General features: G+C 39.8%; 1 protein-coding gene across 1 annotated transcript in view; it reads right to left on the reverse strand.

The window, feature by feature from the left end:
- Positions 1-20752, reverse strand: part of CPA6 (carboxypeptidase A6) — a 285604-nt gene that overhangs the window by 153991 nt on the left and 110861 nt on the right. The window lies entirely within an intron of this gene.

Consider the following 20752-nt stretch of genomic DNA (forward strand, 5'->3'; position numbering starts at 1 on the left):
TATTATATTAGTTTCAGGTGATTCAATATTTTTATAGATTATACTGCATTGAAAATTATCACAAAATAATGGCTATATTTCCCTGTACTGTACAATATATCCTTGTTGCTTATTTATTTTATACATCGTAGTTTGTACCTCTTTATTCTCTACCCCCTATCTTGCCCCTTCCCTTTTCCCTCTCCCCACTGGTAACCACTAGTTTGTTCTCTGTATTTGTGGGTCTATTGCTGTTTTGTTATATACATGCATTTAAAAAAAAATGTTCAGATTCCACATTTAAGTGATACCCATAATACCCTCTAGGTCCATCCACATTGTTGCAAATAACAGAATTTCATTCTTTTTTTATGGCTGAGTAGTATTCCATTGTATATCTATATATCTATATATATCTATATATCTATATCTATATCTATCTCACATCTTTATCCATTCATCTCTTGATGGACACTTAGGGTGCTTCCATATCTTGGCAATTGTAAAATATGCTGCCATGAATATTGGGGTGCATGTATCTTTTCAAATTAGTGGGTTTTTTTCAGATATATACCCAGGAGTGGAATTGCTGGGTCATATGGTAATTCTTTAGTTTTTGGGAAACTTCCATACTGTTTTTCACAGTGGCTGCACCAATTTACATTCCCACCAACAATGCATGAGGGCTCTCTTTTCTCCACATCCTCACCAACACTTGTTATTTGGATTCTTTTTGAGGATAGCCATTGTGACAGGTGTGAGGTGATATCTCATTGTGGTTTTGATTTGCATTTCTCTGATGATCAGAGATGCTGAGCATCTTTTCATGTGCCTGTTGGCCACCTGCATATCTTCTTTGGAAAATGTCTATTCAGGTCTTCTGCTCATTTTTAAATCAGGTTTTTTGGGGTTTTTTTGATGTTGAGTTGTATGAGCTGTTTATATATGTTGGATGTTAACCCCTTATCGGAGTTAATATTTCCAAATATATTTGGAAATATATTTTCCCATTCAGTAAACTTTTTGTTTTGTTGATGGTCTCCTTTACTGTGCAAAAGGTTTTAAGTTTAATTAAGTCCTATTTGTTTATTTTTGCTTTTGTTTCTTTTGCCTTAGGAGGCAGATTCAAAAAAATATCTCTATGATTTATGTCAAAGAGTGTTCTGCCTATGTTCTATTCTAGGAGTTTTATGGTTTCAGATCTTACATTTAGGTCTTTAATCCATTTTCAGTTTATTTATTTTATTTGTATATGGTGTGAGGGAATGTTTTAATTTCATTGTTTTACATGTAGCTGTCCAGTTTCCCCAGCACCAGTTATTGAAGAGACTGTCTTTTCTCCACTGGATATTCTTGCCTCCTTTGTTTTAGATTAATTGACCATAAGTGCATGGGTTTATTTCTGGGCTCTCTATTCTGTTACTGTTTTTGTGCCAGTACCATACTGTTTTGATTATGGTAGCTTTGTAGTATAGTCTGAAGTCAGGGGGCATCATATCTCCAGGTTTGTTTTTCCTCAAGATTGCTTTGGTAATCAGGGGTCTTTCATGGTTCCATATAAATTTTAGGATTATTCTAGTTCTGTGAAAAATGTCATGGGTATTTTGATAGGGATTGCATTAAATTTGTAGATTGCTTTGGGTAGCATGGATATTTTAACAGAATTAATTCTTCCAATCCACGAATATGGTATATCTATTAATTTGTATCATCAATTTCCTTCATCAATGTGTTATAGTTTTCAGAGTACAGGTCTTTCACCTCCTTGGTTAAGCTCATTCCTAGGTATTTTATTCTTTTTGATGTGATTTTAAATGGGATTGTTTTCTTGCTTTCTCTTTCTGACAGTTCACTGTTAGTGTATAGAAAAGCAACAGATTTCTATATATTAATCTTGTATCCTGCAACTTTACTGAATTCATTTATTCTAATAGTTTTTTGGTGGAGACTTTAGGGTTTTCTCTATATAGTATCATGTTATCTGCAAATACTGTCAGTTTTACTTCTTCTCTTCCAATTTGGGTACATTTTATTTTTCTTCCTTGATTGTTGTGGCTAGAACTTCAAATACTGTGTTGAATGTAAGTGACGAGAGTGGGCATCCTTGTCTTCTTCCTGAATTTAGAGGAAAGGCTTCCAGCTTTTCACTGTTGAGTATGATGTTAGCTGTGGGTTGGTCATATGGCCTTTATTATGTTGAGATATGTTCCCTCTATATCAACTTTGATGAGAGCTTTTATCATGAATGGATGTTGAATTTTGTCAAAAGCTTTTGCATCTATTGAGAGGATCATGTGATTTTTATCCTTTTTGTTAATGTGGTATATCACACTGATTGATTTACAAATGCTGAACCATCCTTGTGACCCTGGAATAAATACACTATGGTCACAGTGAATGGGGTACGGCCTGTACTTTTAAGCAATTTTTTGTCAAGTTCAAATTTTAAAAAAATTTCTTTTGAAGCTATGTGCAAGTTATTTTAAATTTGTGGGCCTGTGAAAACATAAGATATCCATTGATGTATCAAGTATCTCCTTTAAGAATTGGGAAACTCATTATTTAGTCTATAATGTCTCTTTGAGTAAATAGTTTTATTGTAGACTATGTTGGCATGGATGTAGAGAAATAGAAATTCTTAGACATTTCTGGTGGGAGTATGAATTGATAAAATCCCAGTGGAGAACAACTTGAAAAATATCTATAAATGAAAGTACTTATCCTCTTTGACCCAGGAATTCCATTTCTGAGAAGTTATCCTTCTTGTACATATGGGAAATGAATTTCCTATCAGGTTCTTCATTGCAACAATGTTCATAATAGCACAAGATTGGAAGCAGTCTTAACATCATCAGTAGAAGACTGGTTAAAAATGTTTTGGTATGTCCACACAATGAAAGACTATGGAGCTATAAAAAAGAATAAGGGAGTTTTTTATATCTTGGTATGGAATGATTGCTAAGATATCTTAAGTGAAGAACATGAGTAGAACAGTGTGTATAGTTTTGTTATAATTTATGCAATATCTTTATTTATTCCCTCCCCCCACTACCTCCCTTCCTGGATTTGTGTCAAATGTCCCTGTAAGAAACTGGTAACACTGGTTGCCTTTGTGGGAAGAATTGCATGACAAGAGGAGGGAAGTGGGGGAGGGGATTTTTTACTGTGTATCCTCTAAACATTTTGAATTTTGAACACTATATGTATTGTTTTATAGTCAAAAATAAATAAATCCAACTTCTAATGAGTCCATTTGAACCCTACATGCATCATGACAAAAAGGAATTACTCATTAGCAGAATAACTCTCATGTACTGAGACCCAGTACCCTGAGTGTTTAACCCCCTTAAAACAGAGACAAAGCTGCTGCTTCTAAAAATCTTCCCCTCTCCTGCATCTCATCAAGTTCTACATGAAGGCATGGACTCTAATACCCCATTGCCAGACCTTACAGAAACAGAAATAAGAGCAAAATTGGAACATTACTGCTCAACTCAAAGGAAGGTAAGGTAGAATGAGTCAGATCAGTGCCTCAACCGAATGTTAGGAAATTATAGCTCCATTTCTGCTTCAAGGGTAACTGTGACTCACGTTCCCTGGCAGAAAATGAGATGAAGCCCATCACATACACCGCTTGTCATTTCTTTACCTGCTTAGGAAGTGTGAGAATTAAATCAACTAACGTTTTATAAAGAGTTTGGAATCCCTTGATAGCAAAGTGTTCTATAAGAATTTTATAATCTTATGAAGTTGATATAAGAATTTTATAAGCTTTCTACATCTTACTTTAAAAAAGCTAATGTTCTCATTACAACAAGAAATTGTGACACAAAACTAATCTTTGGATTTCCATTTTTGTTCCTATTTTTGAGGTTTGATCTGGGTTTTGTCTATTATACCCTCAAACAAAATGCTTTTAGTTCCAAGGATCATTCTGTTTCTATGAAATATCCTTCTATGTCACACAAGAATTGCATTCTTGAAATGTTTCAATTTAAGTACAGAGGGTCACTTTGAGCGTACAATCACATGCGTGTACTCTTTACCTCCCAAGTAGAGATGGGTGCAGGATTTGTCCCAAACTGTTCTACTTTTAGCAATTCTTCTTATAAAATTCTTTGAGAGGAAACATTTAGAAATTCATTTAACTTTTCATTAAATTACAAACATTTATTCTTGAAAGAGTTCGTCCTGTACTTTATCATACTTCTTTCAGGATTATGGTTTTCCAAGAGGAATGAGGTTGTTATTAAAAGGAAGAAAGGCTCTATCAATTCCAAATGGATACTAGGGACTTCCCTGGTTGCGCAGTGGTTAAGAACCCGCCTGCCAATGCAGGGGACATGGGTTCGAGCCCTGGTCCAGGAAGATCCCACATGCCGCAGAGCAACTAAGCCCGTGAGCCACAACTACTGAAGCCCGCACACCTAGAACCTGTGCTCTGCAACAAAACAAGCCACCAAAATGAGGAGCCCGTGCACCGCAACTAGAGAAAGCTGGTGCGCAGCAACAAAGATCCAATGCAGCCAAAAAAACCAAAAAAAACCCCCAAACAACAACAAAATGAAACGTGAGAAAGGCCTTCATAAGGCAAAATCAGTGGTTTAAAAAAATAAAATAAAATGGATACTAAATGAAACTGACAGTTGCTAGAGCTTGTCCATGAATTTTTGTTAAACAACATTAAAGATAACAGTTATAGATTCTTTGAAGAGTATTGGGAACATTCAGATCTGTAGTCAGTATTTACTAAGTTTCTTTTAAGGTAACCTGGAGTTATGGTGGTGAAACTGTTCAGTGAGATAGTCTGCAAATGATTCCCAGGCAAATCAGATTTTTCCTTCCACCTTCTTTTTTCTTTGAGAATAACCAGAATAATCACTAAGCATTACGTTCTCTCTAAAGCCTCCCTGTTAACCCCAGATTAAATTGAACCTAAATTCTGTAATTGTTTGGTTTTACTTTTCTTTTGCCTTCAAACTGTCTCATAAGTCTGTCTCTTTCTGTCTCAAAACCATTCTGCCCCCTTCACTCAAGTTAAGCCTATGGTCATTAACATTTTTCATCCTTTGTATTAACACACATACTACACATCTTGTAAAAAGTGTATCCCTTGTATATTAGGCATGAAAGGTAGTATTTCTCTGTGGAAGGGGTGTATAAGCAGAAGTTTGGTTGGAAGGGATGAAAGGATGCTGAGAAATGTCAATTGTCAATATCAAAACATGTCGGGTGGTGATGGAGGTTGGGTAGGGTTAAGGCAAAGAGAGTGACAATCTATTAACCTCAGGTTATCCTTGTCAGATCGGTTTGTCATTTCCCATAACTCATGAGTGAATGAGAACATGTGTCTGAGTAAGAAAACCAGAATGTGAGAACAGACTGTCCAAGAGAATAACAAAGTTCTTCATGGGCTCCAGGAGAATGCATACCTCCAGTCGTGGAAGTTGGCAAAAGCGTCTCATGAGTTAGCATCCGGGACTGGCCCTTTTGACAGGTAAATATGGAAGGGGTGGGTATTCCCAAAGGTGGAGGAATAAAACTCACCCTTACCTCCTTCAAACCTTTGCTCAAATGCCATCTTTTCAATGATGTCTTTCCAACCGTTCTATTTAAAATTACACTGTATGCCTTTCAACCTTCTTTCCTGCTTTACTTTCCCCCTACAGTTATGACCATTTGATATTGATATGTTATTTTTTTTACTTTTTGATCCGGTCTATGATATTTTGGGCCATCTCTCAGAAACTAGATAGACTTTGTAACCACATCCTAAGTTCTTTCCTAAATGTAATTCTCAAATCTGTCTTCTTATAATTTTTGGCTTCCTGGTCTTGGGCACTGCCCCCTCCCCCTAACTTAATGGAAGCCACTTTTGAGGGTATTGGAAACAGTAGGCTGGAGTGGAAAGGTAGAAAAGGAACTCCTTTAATCTAAGTCACTTTGCAAACCTGAGATACCTTAATGGACCTTTTATGCAGAAAACCTTTTTCAGTCTTTTTTTCTTCTGTTTAGGACCTAGAAGCAGTTTGATTTTCCCTGCCTTTTTATACCCCAATTCTTTTTCATTTCTGCTTGTAAACTGGTCAATTCCTGCCTGAACTCAGCTCCTTCTTGTGATACCTTTCTATAAACAGCGAGAAGAACCAACACGTGCTAATATTCTGGGTATTTGCAACTACTTTCCTTAGAGCTATAGGATCATTAAGCACTTTCTTTGCCTTCCAAGTTCAGCTGATAGTTTTACCAAATGTTATCATATAACATTGGTCTTTTTCTTTCCAGATTGTGATGTCTACGCTCCTTCCACCTACTGCCCAGCTGCTAAGCTAATGCCATATATTTTTGTTTTTGTTAAGGCAGCACTCTGATGTACCATCAGTATTAGCTGTGATGATGCTGAAGGGCAGAATATGCCAGCCCCAAAATATGACTGTAGTAGTTCAGGACATGTCACCTCCCAATATGCTGCTTTGGTATATTGATTATTTTAAGCTGTAGGCACTTGAAAAACAGCAAATGCAGGGAGAGGCTTTTCTCTTTACTCTCCGTATCTGCCTAAAAACACATCCTCTAAAAAACACTCCTGTCAATTGACATAACTCCCCTCCCTAGGAGTCTCATCAACCAGGGAAGATTGACTCATCACAGGAGAAGAGACTAGAAATTGATACTACAGCCAGCCAAACTTTGTCACAAACTATTATACCTCCCGTCTATTCTTCTAAGGGCCTATTCATCTTTCCTTAAAATCATTTATTCTCCCCTAAGAGGCCTATATCCCCTCTTTTTTCTCTATTAGGATGGTATTTAAGTCTGAATTCTAAGTCACCTTGGGGAGTTACTCAATTTCCCATGGGTATCTCCCAGGTATACATGAAGTATACCTGTTAATATATTTCTATTTTTCTTTTGTTACTGCTTTTTATTACAGGGGTCTCAGCTAAGGACACAGAAAGGTAGAGGGAAAATTAGTTTTCTTTCCCTACAGTGCTCAAACACAAAAAATGACCCAAATACAAGAGAAGTTTATTCCTTGTTTACATAACAAAGGTGGGTATATAGGCAGCTTTCCTCTATGTAGTGATTCAGGGATCCAGAAATTTTCCATGTCACGGCTCTTCCATCCTTTTGGGGCCTGTTATTACTGTCATTCAGGCAGCAGAAGAAAGAAGGCATGGAGGGAAGGCTTCCTTTCTCTAAACTCTTGGCCCAGAAATGGCCTCCATCACTTTTGTGTACATTCCAGTCACATGGCCACACCTAACTGCAAGGGAGTTTGGAAATACAGTGCCCAGGAAGAATAGAAGACAATTTTGTTACACAACTAATGGACCATCATACAAAGTCCCCTCCAGGAACCTGTGAAAGCTCAGAGTCCTTGCATCCTGAAGGCACACCAACTTATAGATGCGTAACTCTACACTGCTTGCTCATGATGAACTCACATTTCACTATGGTCTTTGATTTTTCCCTTCTGTGTGACTTATAGTTTAAAATTTTGCAAGCATTACTCTGCATTTGTCCTTAACTTTAATTTCTGTGTTTCTGAACCTTCTACTACTTAATTAAAGTGATATGGAATTCTGATTATAACCCTCAACTAACTGCTGTCTCCTTATCCATAGATGCCATCTTCTGGCTTCCTGGACATTTTCTAGAGACCACTATTCACAGGTCTGTTGAAGAAAAAGAGGCTAAATAATACTCGTCAGAGAATGAACTTTTATGGCTCATGTTTCTTACATTCCTTATCTGAGAGTGAACCTACTTATGGTTGTATGATGTAGATCTTATTTGTGTAAGGAGTAAATTATTCTAGGCAGTATCTTGGGTCCTGTGAAAGTCAACCTTTAGTATACATCATTTATCTTGATGAACTTTGATCAACTGATCTCTTGAGCAGTAAAGCACTCCAATGCTCCTGCAAGGGATCGGGGGACCCCAAGAGATTGTTATGACAAAATCAAAGCTGTGTTTCCTTTATAGTCTCTAAATTGCTTGGCCCAATATTTTTTTGAAATACATCTGATAAACAAGAAGCTCTGTGATATGTAGATTTAGATTTGCTAAAATAGAAATACCATAAAATACCATACTCCCAGTCACCATTTTCCCTCTAGTCTCTTAGCTGCTCCTGCATTATTCACACATAGTAGAAAAATAATTTTGTAATGTTTGATGTCAATTACTTAGAAATACTGAAAGAAAATGTGCTGAGATGGTTTGAACACATTATTAATGAAGAAGTAAAGAAGCAGGCGTGTTGCCGGGGACGGCAGGAGAGATGGCCGATTGCCCAGGCCCACAGTGCTTCTGGACAACACTGTAAAGGGAGCTAGGTCTGCCCGCGGCAAGCCCCCAGCTCCTTCCATCTGGACTCCCACCTTAGCGCATCCCCGGGTCCTTCCTTACTCTCAGCTGGCCACGGAAGAATCTCAGCAAAAGTTTTTTTTCAAACTTGATAAAGATTTTCAGGTGAAACTTCTTAAATCATGCTCACAAGGAACTCCCTTAAATGAAAAAAAGTCTTCTGTGGGATGGAAGCAGAATGGCTCCATTTTTTTCATCTAAAAATTGGGTTAATAATCCCAACCTTTCTTTAAATTGCAGAGATCACATGATAAATATTTGATACCTAGCAGTGTGCTGGGCACAAAGTCAAGTGTAGAACAACTGTTAAATCCCTTCTCTCTCCTTTTCTGGTGGGTAGAGGGATTTGATGCCATTCCTTAACAGCTACCCCTTGCCGTGACTTTGTCACTTCTTTTTATTTCTCTTCAGATGGTAGAGTGAGTATAAGGGACTTAATTTATCTTGTTAACTACCTTATCTCTGGCACTAGCGAAGGTGATGTGTTATTAACATACTGCCTTTCAACTGCAAATCCACCCTCTTTCCGTCCTGCTTTGTGATGCTCGCGCTGTACCCTGTAAACATTTCTCCTTTGATAGCTGGTCAGCGTTAGGCTTTGTCAAGAGAGGGCTGTAGAGAGTGAGATACAGCAGAGGAAGGGGCTTCTTCCGGTTCCCATGTGCTTTCTTCCCCCCTATGACGCGGCTTTTTGGTGGCATATGTGAGTCCCAGTTGCACTTATTCTCTGGAAAGTTCTTCTGACACCACAGCAGACAGCTACCTCTAGACCAGCTCTGACCTGCAGGCACCCTGGTTAATTTCTCCACCACTCAGTGGGCTACTGGCTCCAAGGAGACCTGAATCTCAGCCTTGGGATGGGGAGTGGTGAAAAAGGCTCTAGCAAGTTCTCAGTCCCTTCTTTCTCAGCCCGGGGGTAGTAGTTGCTCTCTGCACTTGTGTTTTCTCTAATATGCCTTTTAGCAGTCAGTCACCAATTACTAGTTACTACTACTTTATATAAAAATTGTCCTGTTCAAATTACTGGTGTGGTTCTTGACTGGACCTTGACTGACCTTGCTGACTAAACGGATGGGCTGTCTACACTAAGCCAGGCTCCCGATACGGTGGCCAGGGGCAGTGGGACTACTGAATGAGAGAATACATCCCGCCCTGTCCCTGTTCATCCTCCCATCGACTCACGCCTTGCCTGCGAGCCCAGGGCTCGCTCCCTCGTCTCATCTGAGCCACCAGGCTCAGCCTAGTCTACCAACACGGAGGCGGCCTTTGCCTGTGATCCCAACATTCTCTCTCTAAAGGAGTGAACAAACAAGACGTGTGGTGTAACCTCTGAAAGATCACCAGTCCCTGCACTGGGTCAATGCCTTTTCCCTGAGATTACGATCATGCTCTCCGTACCTTCTCCTTGCTTCTTTCTCAAGAGTATGAGGCTGATCCTCAGCCCAGATCACAGCCCACTTTCAAAATGTGACTGAAATGTGGGAGAACAGAAGGACACTCGTGATCAGATAGCCTCAAAGCCAATGCAATGATCAGGAAAAGGTCTAAGAGATGTATTTGTGGGACAGTGGGAATGTTAATCACTCCACAGTTATACAGCTATTAAAACAAAATGGTAGAAAACAGGAAATGTCTTTAATCAAGTCAAGTCTTTGTGGTGGTGCCTGATGAATATGCAAAAGCTGCTCTGAATTTTGTTTTCAGGGCATAGAGAACGGCCACATAGGCATCCCTAATACCTGTTTTTAGGTTATAAGAAAGGAATGGATGTGTTAATCAAGGATGTCAAACGCTTAAAGAGATATAGACATTTTTGATTTTAGAAAACAACAAATTGATTCCTAAACACCTGAGCTCTGATTTTCAAATTGAAATATTTCTGGCAATTAGTATTATTGTATTCATTGAGTTAGTCAACGCCCAAAGGCAAAAGCCTAAAGTTACGTGAGGCTCTAGCAGAAAATGGCAGAACTTAGAGATGATTCTCTCAAGAAACTTACATCAAGCTTTTCCAGAAATCGCCCTTCCTGCGTCAAACTTCCTTTGTAATTGAAGAGACAGATAATTTCCTATACCTTAAACCTTTGCCTATTCCTCGATACTCCCTTAACCCATCATTCTACAATAATTCTCATTTCTACCTCTATTTTCATTTTTTTGGATCCTGTTTAAAATGTATTCAGACATACACATGTTCTTGATTAGAATCCAAGTTCGAGTGGCTTGTATTATAATTATAGGTAAGTAGATGAATGAATGAATTACATCTGCTCATTCCTTCAAGGTTTGTTGAGTACCTACTACGGCCAGGCACCAGGGAGAGTCAGACACTGCTCCCACCTGAAGAAGAATGGTAAGTAGTCTTTGCCCTCGGAAGGTTCTCAATCTGCTGAGGGAGACACAGCATGTCAACAAATAGCTGCTGTGTAGAGAAACATATGTTCCAGCTACAGGTTAACCCAAATGTGGGGTAATCAACTCTTTCTGAATTTCCCTGCATTACAGATTAGGGAGTGGAGGCACAGAGAAGTTAGGCAATTTGCTGACACTCATACGACATGAAAGAGTCTGGATATGATCCTAGGAAGTATACCTCCAGGGGTTATACTCTCAATGATCACCATGCTAACTGCTTTTCACATTTGACCTAAGACTCACATGGCTAAATATTTAATATATGTGCTTGGATGGTGATAGTCAATCCTTTTAAGTCACTGGTACTTATTTACATGCTGGTGCCCATTTCTCTAAAACAGTTGTCATCCTTCTCACCAAGGACCTCTAAAACAAAGCAAGGCAGGAAAAATCACTCCACATTTATGTAGCTAGAGAAAAAAAATATGGTAGGAAACAGGAAACTTTTAAAAATCAAGCAAACTCTGTGACTGTGGCTGATGAACAGGCTGATCTAAGTTCATGGGTCCAAGAAATGGCACCAAAGTATAGTCTGTGCACTGGATAGGAAACCTCTCAGTCGCCAAGAAGCCTCATCTCTGCCCTTGAGAAAGAACTTCATCTATTCCTATATCCTCCATCCCATGTTCACGTCCTTTAAAAGTGGAAATAGTGAGATTCGCATTTGACAAAGTGAAAATCATGGCCTCCAGTTCTTGTTAGTTTTCCAGGTGAAATCACAAGAATAAATACAAAGGGTTATTTACAAAGAACAGGAAAAGAAGTGAAAGCCGATGGGTGGGTCAGGAAGGAATAATGGTCTTTTCTACGTCTTGTCTGGGCTGTGTTCCTAGGAGTGAGCGCCTGACTTTGCACATAAAGCTCTTTCAGCACCAGCTGAAGACTCGCTCCTTTCTCTCCCATCAATGCCTCCCTAGTCACTGTATGAAATTCAGGGATCCACTAAATTGCAGATCTGTAAGAAACTCATTCCACTGGGGATGGGTTGGGGGAGGAAAGATACTGTAAGTAAAAAGTGCCAAGGATGCCAGGATATACTGTCTGTAGACTTCAGTGAGGGTCAGAGAATTCAACGACAATCCATGCTTTACCGAGTCTTCAAAGGTGAGTGGTGCTTACAAGCAGGGCAAAGAGGAGAAGAGCATTCCAGAGAAGAGGAACAGCTTGAGAAAAGGCCCTTCAGAGAGAAACTATAATCAGGTCAGTACAGCGAGGGTGAAGAACGCTGAGCCAAGGATAGTGAAGGATGCTGAGACATGTCTGAGAGACAGGCAGGGTGTGGTTTTCAAGGGCTCCATGTGTCATGCCAAAGAGTTTGTAGTCTATACCCTTGGCCAGTGGTTGACTCCCCTTTCTACCTATGGATTCACCTAGAGAGCTTTTAAAAAGATAACTAATAACCAAGCCTTACCCAAGCAAATGAGTCAGAATCTCTGGCAGGGGGACCAGATATCAGCTTCCGAGATGATTCAATGTGCAGTCTGGGCTGGAGATACTGCTGTTGACAATGGGTGGGGGGGATACTTAAAAGGTTTTAAGTAGAGATGTGACGTGGTCAGTTTTTCATTTCAGAAAGATCACCTTGACTACAGTATGGAAGATAGGTAGGAGTCATACATGAGGTGATGGAAAGGCAGTTTGGGAGATGAGTGTAAATCAGGATAAAGGCAATCAGGGTCAGAACTAAGGCAATGGCAGTGAGAATACGGACAAGGTAGGTAGCTGCCATCTTTCACCTCGGATTTATTGACAGACTGGAAAGGATATGTGGGTGGGGTGGGTTATAAAAATGACCACAGATTTTTCTCATGTCTGCATTCATACCTTGCAATCATTTCATCAAGAACTGGAGTCTGTTTTCTCAGTCCTTGAATCTGGGCTGGCCCTCTGACTTCCTTTGTCTGGTGGAATGTGGTAGAAGTATGTCTGAGTTTCTTCAATAAGTGCTGCTGGGAAAACTGGACAGCTACATGTAAAAGAATGAAATTAGAACACTCCCTAACACCATACACAAAAATAAACTCAAAATGGATTAAAGACCTAAATGTAAGGCTGGACACTATAAAACTCTTAGAGGAAAACACAGGAAGAACACTCTTGGACATAAATCACAGCAAGATCTTTTTTGACCCACCTCCTAGAGTAATGGAAATAAAAACAAAAATAAGCAAATGGGACCTAATGAAACTTAAAAACTTTTGCATAGCAAAGGAAACCATAAACAAGATGAAAAGGCAACCCTCAGAATGGGAGAAAATATTTGCAAATGAATCAATGGACAAAGGATTAATCTCCAAAATATACAAACAGCTCATGCAGCTCAATATCAAGAAAACAAACAACCCAATCCAAAAATGGACAGAAGACCTAAATAGACATTTCTCCCAAGAAACATACAGATGGCCAAGAGGCACATGAAAAGATGCTCAACATCAGTAATTATTAGAGAAATGCAAATCAAAACTACAATGAGGTATCACCTCACACCAGTTAGAATGGGCATCATCAGAAAATCTACAAACAATAAATGCTGGAGAGGGTGTGGAGAAAAGGGAACCCTCTTGCACTGCTGGTGGGAATGTAAATTGATACAGTCACTATGGAGAACAGTATAGAGGTTCCTTAAAAAACTGAAAATAGAATTACCATATGACCCAGCAATCCCACTACTGGGCATATACTCAGAGAAAGCCATAATTCAAAAAGACACATGCACCCCAATGTTCATTGCAGCACTATCTACAATAGCCAGGTCATGGAAGCAACCTAAGTGTCCATCGACAGACGAATGAATAAAGATGTGGTACACATATACAGTGGAATATTAGCCATAAAAAGGAACCAAATTGGGTCATTTGTAGAGATGTGGATGGACCTAGAGACTGTCACACAGAGTGAAGTCAGTCAGAAAGAGAAAAACAAATATCATATATTAACACATATTTGTGGAATCTAGAAAAATGGTACGGATGAACCGGTTTGCAAGGCAGAAATAGAGACACAGATGTAGAGAACAAATGTAGGGACACCAAGCGGGGAAAGGGGGGGTGGGATGAAGTGGAAGCTTGGGATTAACAAATATACACTAATATGTATAAAACAGATAACTAATGAGAACCTGCTGTATAGCACAGGGAACTCTATTTCACTTCGCTGTACAGTAGAAACTAACACAACACTGTAAAACAACTACACCCCAATTTTAAAAAATTACATGAAACCAACAAACAAAAAAGAAGTATATCTGAATTTCAAGCTTAGGTTCAAGGAGTTTTGTAAGTTTCCTCTTGGATCCCTGTGACCCCCAGGCTAGCCAGCTAGACCATAAGAGACACATGGTCCAGCTGTCCTGTTATCCCAGCCCACAGCCAACCACTAGACGTGAGAGTGATGGCAGATGCATGAATGAGCCCAGATGAGATCACCTTCTATGGGAAACTGGTTGGACCTGACCTCTCAAACTGTCTAGTTTCAAGCACTTTAGGAATAGCAATTACTATCATCCAATAAGAGCAACTATTAGGTTGGCCAAAAAGTTCATCTGGGTTTCTCCGTAACACCTTACGGAGAACCCTGAACGAAATTTTTGGCCAACCCAATACTTTTAAAGTTTAAAAACTCATCTCAAAACAGGTTGTTTAAACATCAAAACTGAGACATCTTGCAAACAGAAAGGAAACATGGTCAACTTAAAATACAGTGGACCTAGAGTCTGTCATACAGAGTGAAGTAAGTCAGAAAGAGAAAAACAAATATAGTATATTAACGCATATATGTGGAATCTTTAAAAAAAAAAAAAAAGGTACTGATGAACCTAGTTGCAGGGCAGGAATAAAGAGGTAGACATAGAGAATGGACTTGAGGACTTGGGGTGGGAGGGGGAAGCTGGGGGGAAGTGAGAGTAGCATTGACATATATACACTACCGAATGTAAAATAGTTAGCTAGTGGGAAGCAGCCGCATAGCACAGGGAGATTAGCTCGGTGCTTTGCGATGACCTAGAGGGGTGGGATAGGGAGGATGGGAGGGAGGCTCAAGAGGGAGGAGATATGGGGACATGTGTATGCATATGGCTGGTTCGCTTCGTTGTGCAACAGAAACTAACACGGTATTGTGAAGCAATTATACTCCAATAAGTATCTATTAAAAAAAATATGGTGGTATTAGTCCAAGGTCATGTTGTCAACCTTTTTGAGTAAATTAAATAAAGGATCTGGGGTAATCATAATAAGAGTACTGTAGGGTTTTTTTTTTTTACTTTTGAAAAAATGTTTCCAATGTATTCCTGTCTTTCCCACAGATTGTATTGTTTCTCTTAATATGTTTTTGTTATTGAGTTTACTAATTACCAATAGCCACACAGAGGGAGAAAACTGCATACCACATCTGAAATTTGTATTCCTGAAATTTAATCCATAACTGCATTTGGACATCTGCCTGGATTATAAGGAGCTTTCTTACTTTCAAAAATCATGCCAGAGAAAGCAAAAGTAATGTTGCTTCATTACTTCACAAAGCCTTTAACAAAAAAAATGTAAATGCTATTTCCTGCCCCAAACATTTTGACAGATCAAAGTTTTGGTCTCTTCTTCACTTTTATCTTTCAATATCATTCATAATGGTTCTGTGTATCATCAGCTAGCTCACTGAGTCACTGGCTGCTTGAGGCCACTTTATTAGATTTTTATTGCTAAGTTATCACAAATTTAGCAGCTCAATTCTTACTTTACCATTTCTGTAGGTCAAAAGTGGCCTGATTTTCTGCTTAGGGTGTCACAGGGCTGAAATTAAGGTGTCAGCTTAGGCTTCAGTCTCATCTGGACCTCAGGATCCTCTTACATTCTCAATGGTTGCTGGTAAAGTTTCACTGTAGTTGTAGGACTGAGGTCTCTGTTTTCTTCTAGTCAACTGTCAATAACTAGAGTCCGCCTGAAGTTTCTTGTTACATGGAAGCTCTCAGCTTGGATGTTTGATTTCCTCCAGGCCAGCAGGAGTCCATCTTTCTATTTCTTCTTTTGCAATCATAGAGTGGGGAAAACACTCTATTTTTAAAGTGCTCACCTGATTAGGTCAGGCCCACCTAGATAATCTCCCTATTTTAAGATCAACTGATTTGGTACCTTACTTACATTTGCAAAATCCTTTTAAAGCAGTACCTAGATTAGTGTTTGATGGAACAGCTGGGAGAAGGTGTGTATATAGAATTCTTCCTTTCACAGCCATGCTTAAGAGATCCTCTAATGGCACAATCGGTTTCTAATGAAACTTGGAACAAATAACTCCCATAGCAAGAATTCTATCGTCCATCTTCCTTCTCACAAGTTTCCCAGTCCATTCCACCATCCAGTTGGATGTTTGAGCTTGTAAGCGCCTAGGGACCACAGGTGTTCTGGACATCCTATAGGTCCAGCTGCATGACTTGGGCGGGTACCAAGGAGGATTAGAGAAAAGAGCATTCAACTATAGCACGATACTGAGGAAAGTGGTCACACCTGGGAAAGGCAGCAGCCAAGTTCACAACCAAGCAAAGGAGAAAGGATGAAGGCTTCCTCATAAGAAGTGCAGTTTTTTCCCAGGGAAATTTATGAGTCTAGATATGTCACTCAAAGATATCAAGAAAACTAATATTTTTGAGGCTATGTTTTAGTTTGAAAAAAACGATAAACTTTTGGATACAGGACAGTTTTTTATCCTACAGATCTCTGATGAGAAAACTGGAAACAAACGTCATTAATTTTTCTTTCAACAAGGCTGTGTCAATTCTCTTAAGAGAAACTTTGTGATTTTACATAAAGCCATTTCTATTCCTTCAGAGCACAAAGAATCTGTGAAGAAATCTAGGCAGAACATGGTGTTCGGACTTTAATTTTACTCACCTGCAAACTGTCCCCTTTCCATCATAACTTTATTTAAATCATGGTTATGCTCTTAATTACCAGTTTAATCGGTTGGTGCTTTCTCAATTCAGTTCTCTGGAGGCATGGTTTTCTGTTTAACTTTTGTTTTAATTCTTCAGCAAAACCATAAAATCTAATTAGGAAAGTAACCAGCTTTGTAACAGCAGTTCTCTGTCTAATTAGCTATGCTCTGACCATACCGTCTCAGATTCCATTCAACAATGCACATACACTTTGCATTTGTTCCGGTTTCAGATAAAGCACTGTGAATTTAGCCTAAGCATATATTCCAATTGCTTTTCACTTTTCCATAAATGCTTAGTTACAGTCAATGAAATCAGAAAAAGTAACTTAAAGCATTCATATATGCTATTAAACCAAGAGCCATCAAAGGCCAAGATGTAGGAATGCTATCTTACCGTGCATATTCGTTTCTATTGCTGCAGAACAAATTACCACGAACTCAGCTTAAAATAATACCCATTTATCATCTTACAGTTCTGTAGGTCAGAAGTCCAGACACAGCTGGCTGGATATTTTCTTCAAGGTCTCACTGAGCAAAAATCAAGATACAAGCTGGGCTGGGATTTCATCCGGACCTCAGGGTTGTCTTCCAAGCTCATATGGTTGTGACAGAATTCAGTTCCTTATGGTTGTAGGACTGACATCTCCATTTCCTTGCTGCCTGTCAGCTGCAGATGGCTCTCACATCCTAGCAGCCACTATCCTTATCACATGGCTCCCATGGGCAGTTCACAGCATAGCAGCTTGACTATGTGCCAGGGGGAGCACTTCTCTGACTTCTTCCTCTACCAACAGCTGGAGAAAACGCTCTGTTTTAAGGGGCTCACCTGATTAGGTTAGGCCCACCCCAGGTAATCTCCCTCCTGCTGCATAATACTTTACATATCAAGAGAGTGACTATTCTATCGTATTAACAGGCCCCAGCCCACACTCAGAGGAGGGATTATGCAGGGTGTACACCACGGGGCAGAAATGCTGGGGCCACCTTAGAATTCTGTCTACCACACTGTGCTGTAGGGAAAGAAGGCAACTCAAGGCCTCCCAGCAAACCCTCCTCTCTTCCCCTTGGAGGCGGTGCACAGGGTGTGCAAAGGGGCTGTTAACAATGGCCCCAATTCTGTCCCATCAGCTCCACAGGGCATCAGATGACAGACAGTCATATTCTTTCTTCTCTGCAGGCTTTTCTCTCTGCCTGGCCAGAATTGCTGCTTTCAGTAGTGCAAGAGGAATACGTGATGAAATCATATGAATTTAAAACGACCTCAAGTTAACATGATGCTTATTGATAGAAATTTAGTTAAGCTCAGTGCCTCAAACTTCAGCCTAATAAAACAATTTCTTTAGTGAAAGAAATGAAATGTTCAGAAAAGAGTTATTATAGCAGGCCCGAATCTGCTAGACTTAGAATGGCCTGCCTGCAAGACGGGCATGGGAAGTTAGATTGTGGGAGGGTCACTACCATCCTAACCGAGAAGAGCAGTTCACGGTGCCTAAAGTGTTTGTGCAAAGAGTATAGCTCACGCTGAACACCTGCTCTCCTGCAGGAGCCTGGAATTCTGGTGCGTGTGAGGCAAGGGGGCTACGTGATTAGGCTCAATAAAATCCCCAGGCGCTACGTCTACGGCGAGCTCCACGTGTGTCATCACAACTTGTTACCGAGGGAATTAAGAACATCCTGTGTGACTCTCCTGGAAGACGATTCTTGGAAACTTGTGCCTGGGTTCTCCTGGACTTCACGCCATGTGCCTTTTCTTTTTGCTCATTTTGCTTTGTATCCTCTTGCATAATAAATCATAGGTCTAATTAGGCCTGTAGGCTGAGCTGTGCGGCTCCTCCTGCAATCACTGAACCTGGGGGTGGTCTTGGTGACCCCTGACTCAAGGAATAAAGTAAGTAAGAGCATGATAATGATCACATTCTGAGACCAGGCTCCAATGCCCTGCACACTTGGCCTTGATCCTCTCCATTGTGAAGACGATCAGAGTACACAGACTAGAGGCAAGAGGTAGCCTCACCTGGGTTCTAGAGGGTTTGGCACTGCTTAAACGTGTGTTCCAATTCTGCACTGTGACCTGGGGCAAGTTCCTTAACCTCTGTCTGTCTCTCCCAGTTTCTCTATCTGTAAGATAGCAGTAATGATAGTACCCAATTCATAGGGTCGTTAAAATGAGGCAATTCATAGAAAGCACTTAGTGTGACTGGCACGTAGTGACTGCAAGGGGCTGGATGCGAGTGTGACGTGGACTCACCAGAACGTCGTCAACACTGGGATATTAACTCCCCATCCCTCCTTGCTCTGCTCCCCTCTTTCCTCACCAGTCCCTCCCCTCTTTCCTCACCAGTCCCTCCCCTCTTCTCTCAGTTATCTTCTAAGATCCTTTGCATCCAAACTGTTTCCTCCCCTAGTTTATTCCCTTTCCTTAAGGACCAAATGAAAACAATATGCGGGAGCATTTTTAAGTACAAAAAGGGCACAATGTAAATGTGCTGTCATTAGGGTCCACCATCCTGTCTATGCTCAACATCTTTCGGTTCCATCTACAATGACTGATGAGTTTATAAGTAACCCCCACAGTTCTCACTGATGTAATCTTACTGCTTTTGATAATGGTAAGTGATCACTGCATACAGAACTCTGCAATTTCATTTTTATCACTTTGTAAGGCTTACCATGTAAATATATTCACAAATTGGGAGAAACGTCCTTTGACAAATCATGTTTTCCAATATTTGGTTCAGAATATTTGTTCCTGGGAATACTGCACTCTAAGATGTAAAGGGGCTACTGTTTTTTTCCACTGATATTTCTACAACACAATGGAGACAGAAACTTCTGCTTGAAACTTGCTTTGTTTTTGTGTAACTTTTGAGTCCCTGGTGGGTTATTCAGAGAGTGTTCAGGTATGGCTGCTGAAAAGGCTATAATGGGGTTGATGATCATATGTGACCAGAGGAAGGTCAATGTCAGTACCCAGAAGCAGGGATTCCTTTGAGGGGGAGAGGAGGTTTAGGAAATGCCTGGTGAGCGCAGTCTCTCTGGTATTGGATAAAATCACGACAGTTTGGAATAAGCTCCTGCATCCTCACTCTGAGCCCTTGTCATGGGACCCCCAAGCTTAAACAGGACACTGCATGTGTAGGGGCTGCAGATGAGGAAGAAGAAAGGAAATCAATAAAAGTTCAAAACCTCATTTGCAAATAAATTCAATATCTGAAGGAAAGATGTCAAAGAGAAACATCAAACCAAAAATAAAAGACCAAAAGTCTGATAATTATAAATATCTCCAGAAGCCACTGATTCTGTCATCCCTCCTCTGTCATCCCCCTAACACCATCTCCAGGTACAACTGTATGGCAGTCCTAGGACACTTGCTTGTCTATCCCACACTGAAGGTTAATGAGGCGTCCCTGGCAAGTCTCCTTTGCTGTCCATTAAAATGAAGCTAAACCACCACAAACTTTATGGGATGCTTCTATTCTTGGTAGGCATGGAAGAGAGCCCATCACAACACTTCTCATCATAAGCTTTTAGCTGAAGTTAACACTCAATTATATTGTAGTAATGGGGAGATGAGAAACCCTTTAACTCTAAAAACCATAGAATTCATCAAAGATTGAATAACCAAAGCCCTTCAACCTTTGCCAACAAAATTCTCTTATCGGACTCACTGAAACATAGCAAAATTAATTAACTTGAATTTCTAGCTTTCTTTTCCTCAACTCACGTCTGCTAGAAGTTTTAATTAGAAGGAAAGTGTCTAGATGATCAGCAGGGAGATTTCAAGGAGGAGAAGTGAAGCTTTGGAACATTACAAACTAAATCCATTTGTTAAAAAAATTTTACTGAGCTCCTAGGATATTCAAGACACTCACTGAGAACAGAGGAATGAACAAAAATAGACAAGCTCTCTCATGAAGCTTACATTCTACTAAGGGAGATGGAAAATAAATGAACTAGTAAATAGATAATTGGTCAGATATATAATATTTTGAGTAACCTTAACTATCCTTTAAAGGCACTTTCAAGCTATCTCTTATTTTCTTCCCTTGACTAATGAAGTCCA

The sequence above is a fragment of the Balaenoptera physalus genome (assembly GCF_965194825.1).
Source record: "Balaenoptera physalus genome assembly, chromosome: 17".
Taxonomy (NCBI): domain Eukaryota; kingdom Metazoa; phylum Chordata; class Mammalia; order Artiodactyla; family Balaenopteridae; genus Balaenoptera; species Balaenoptera physalus.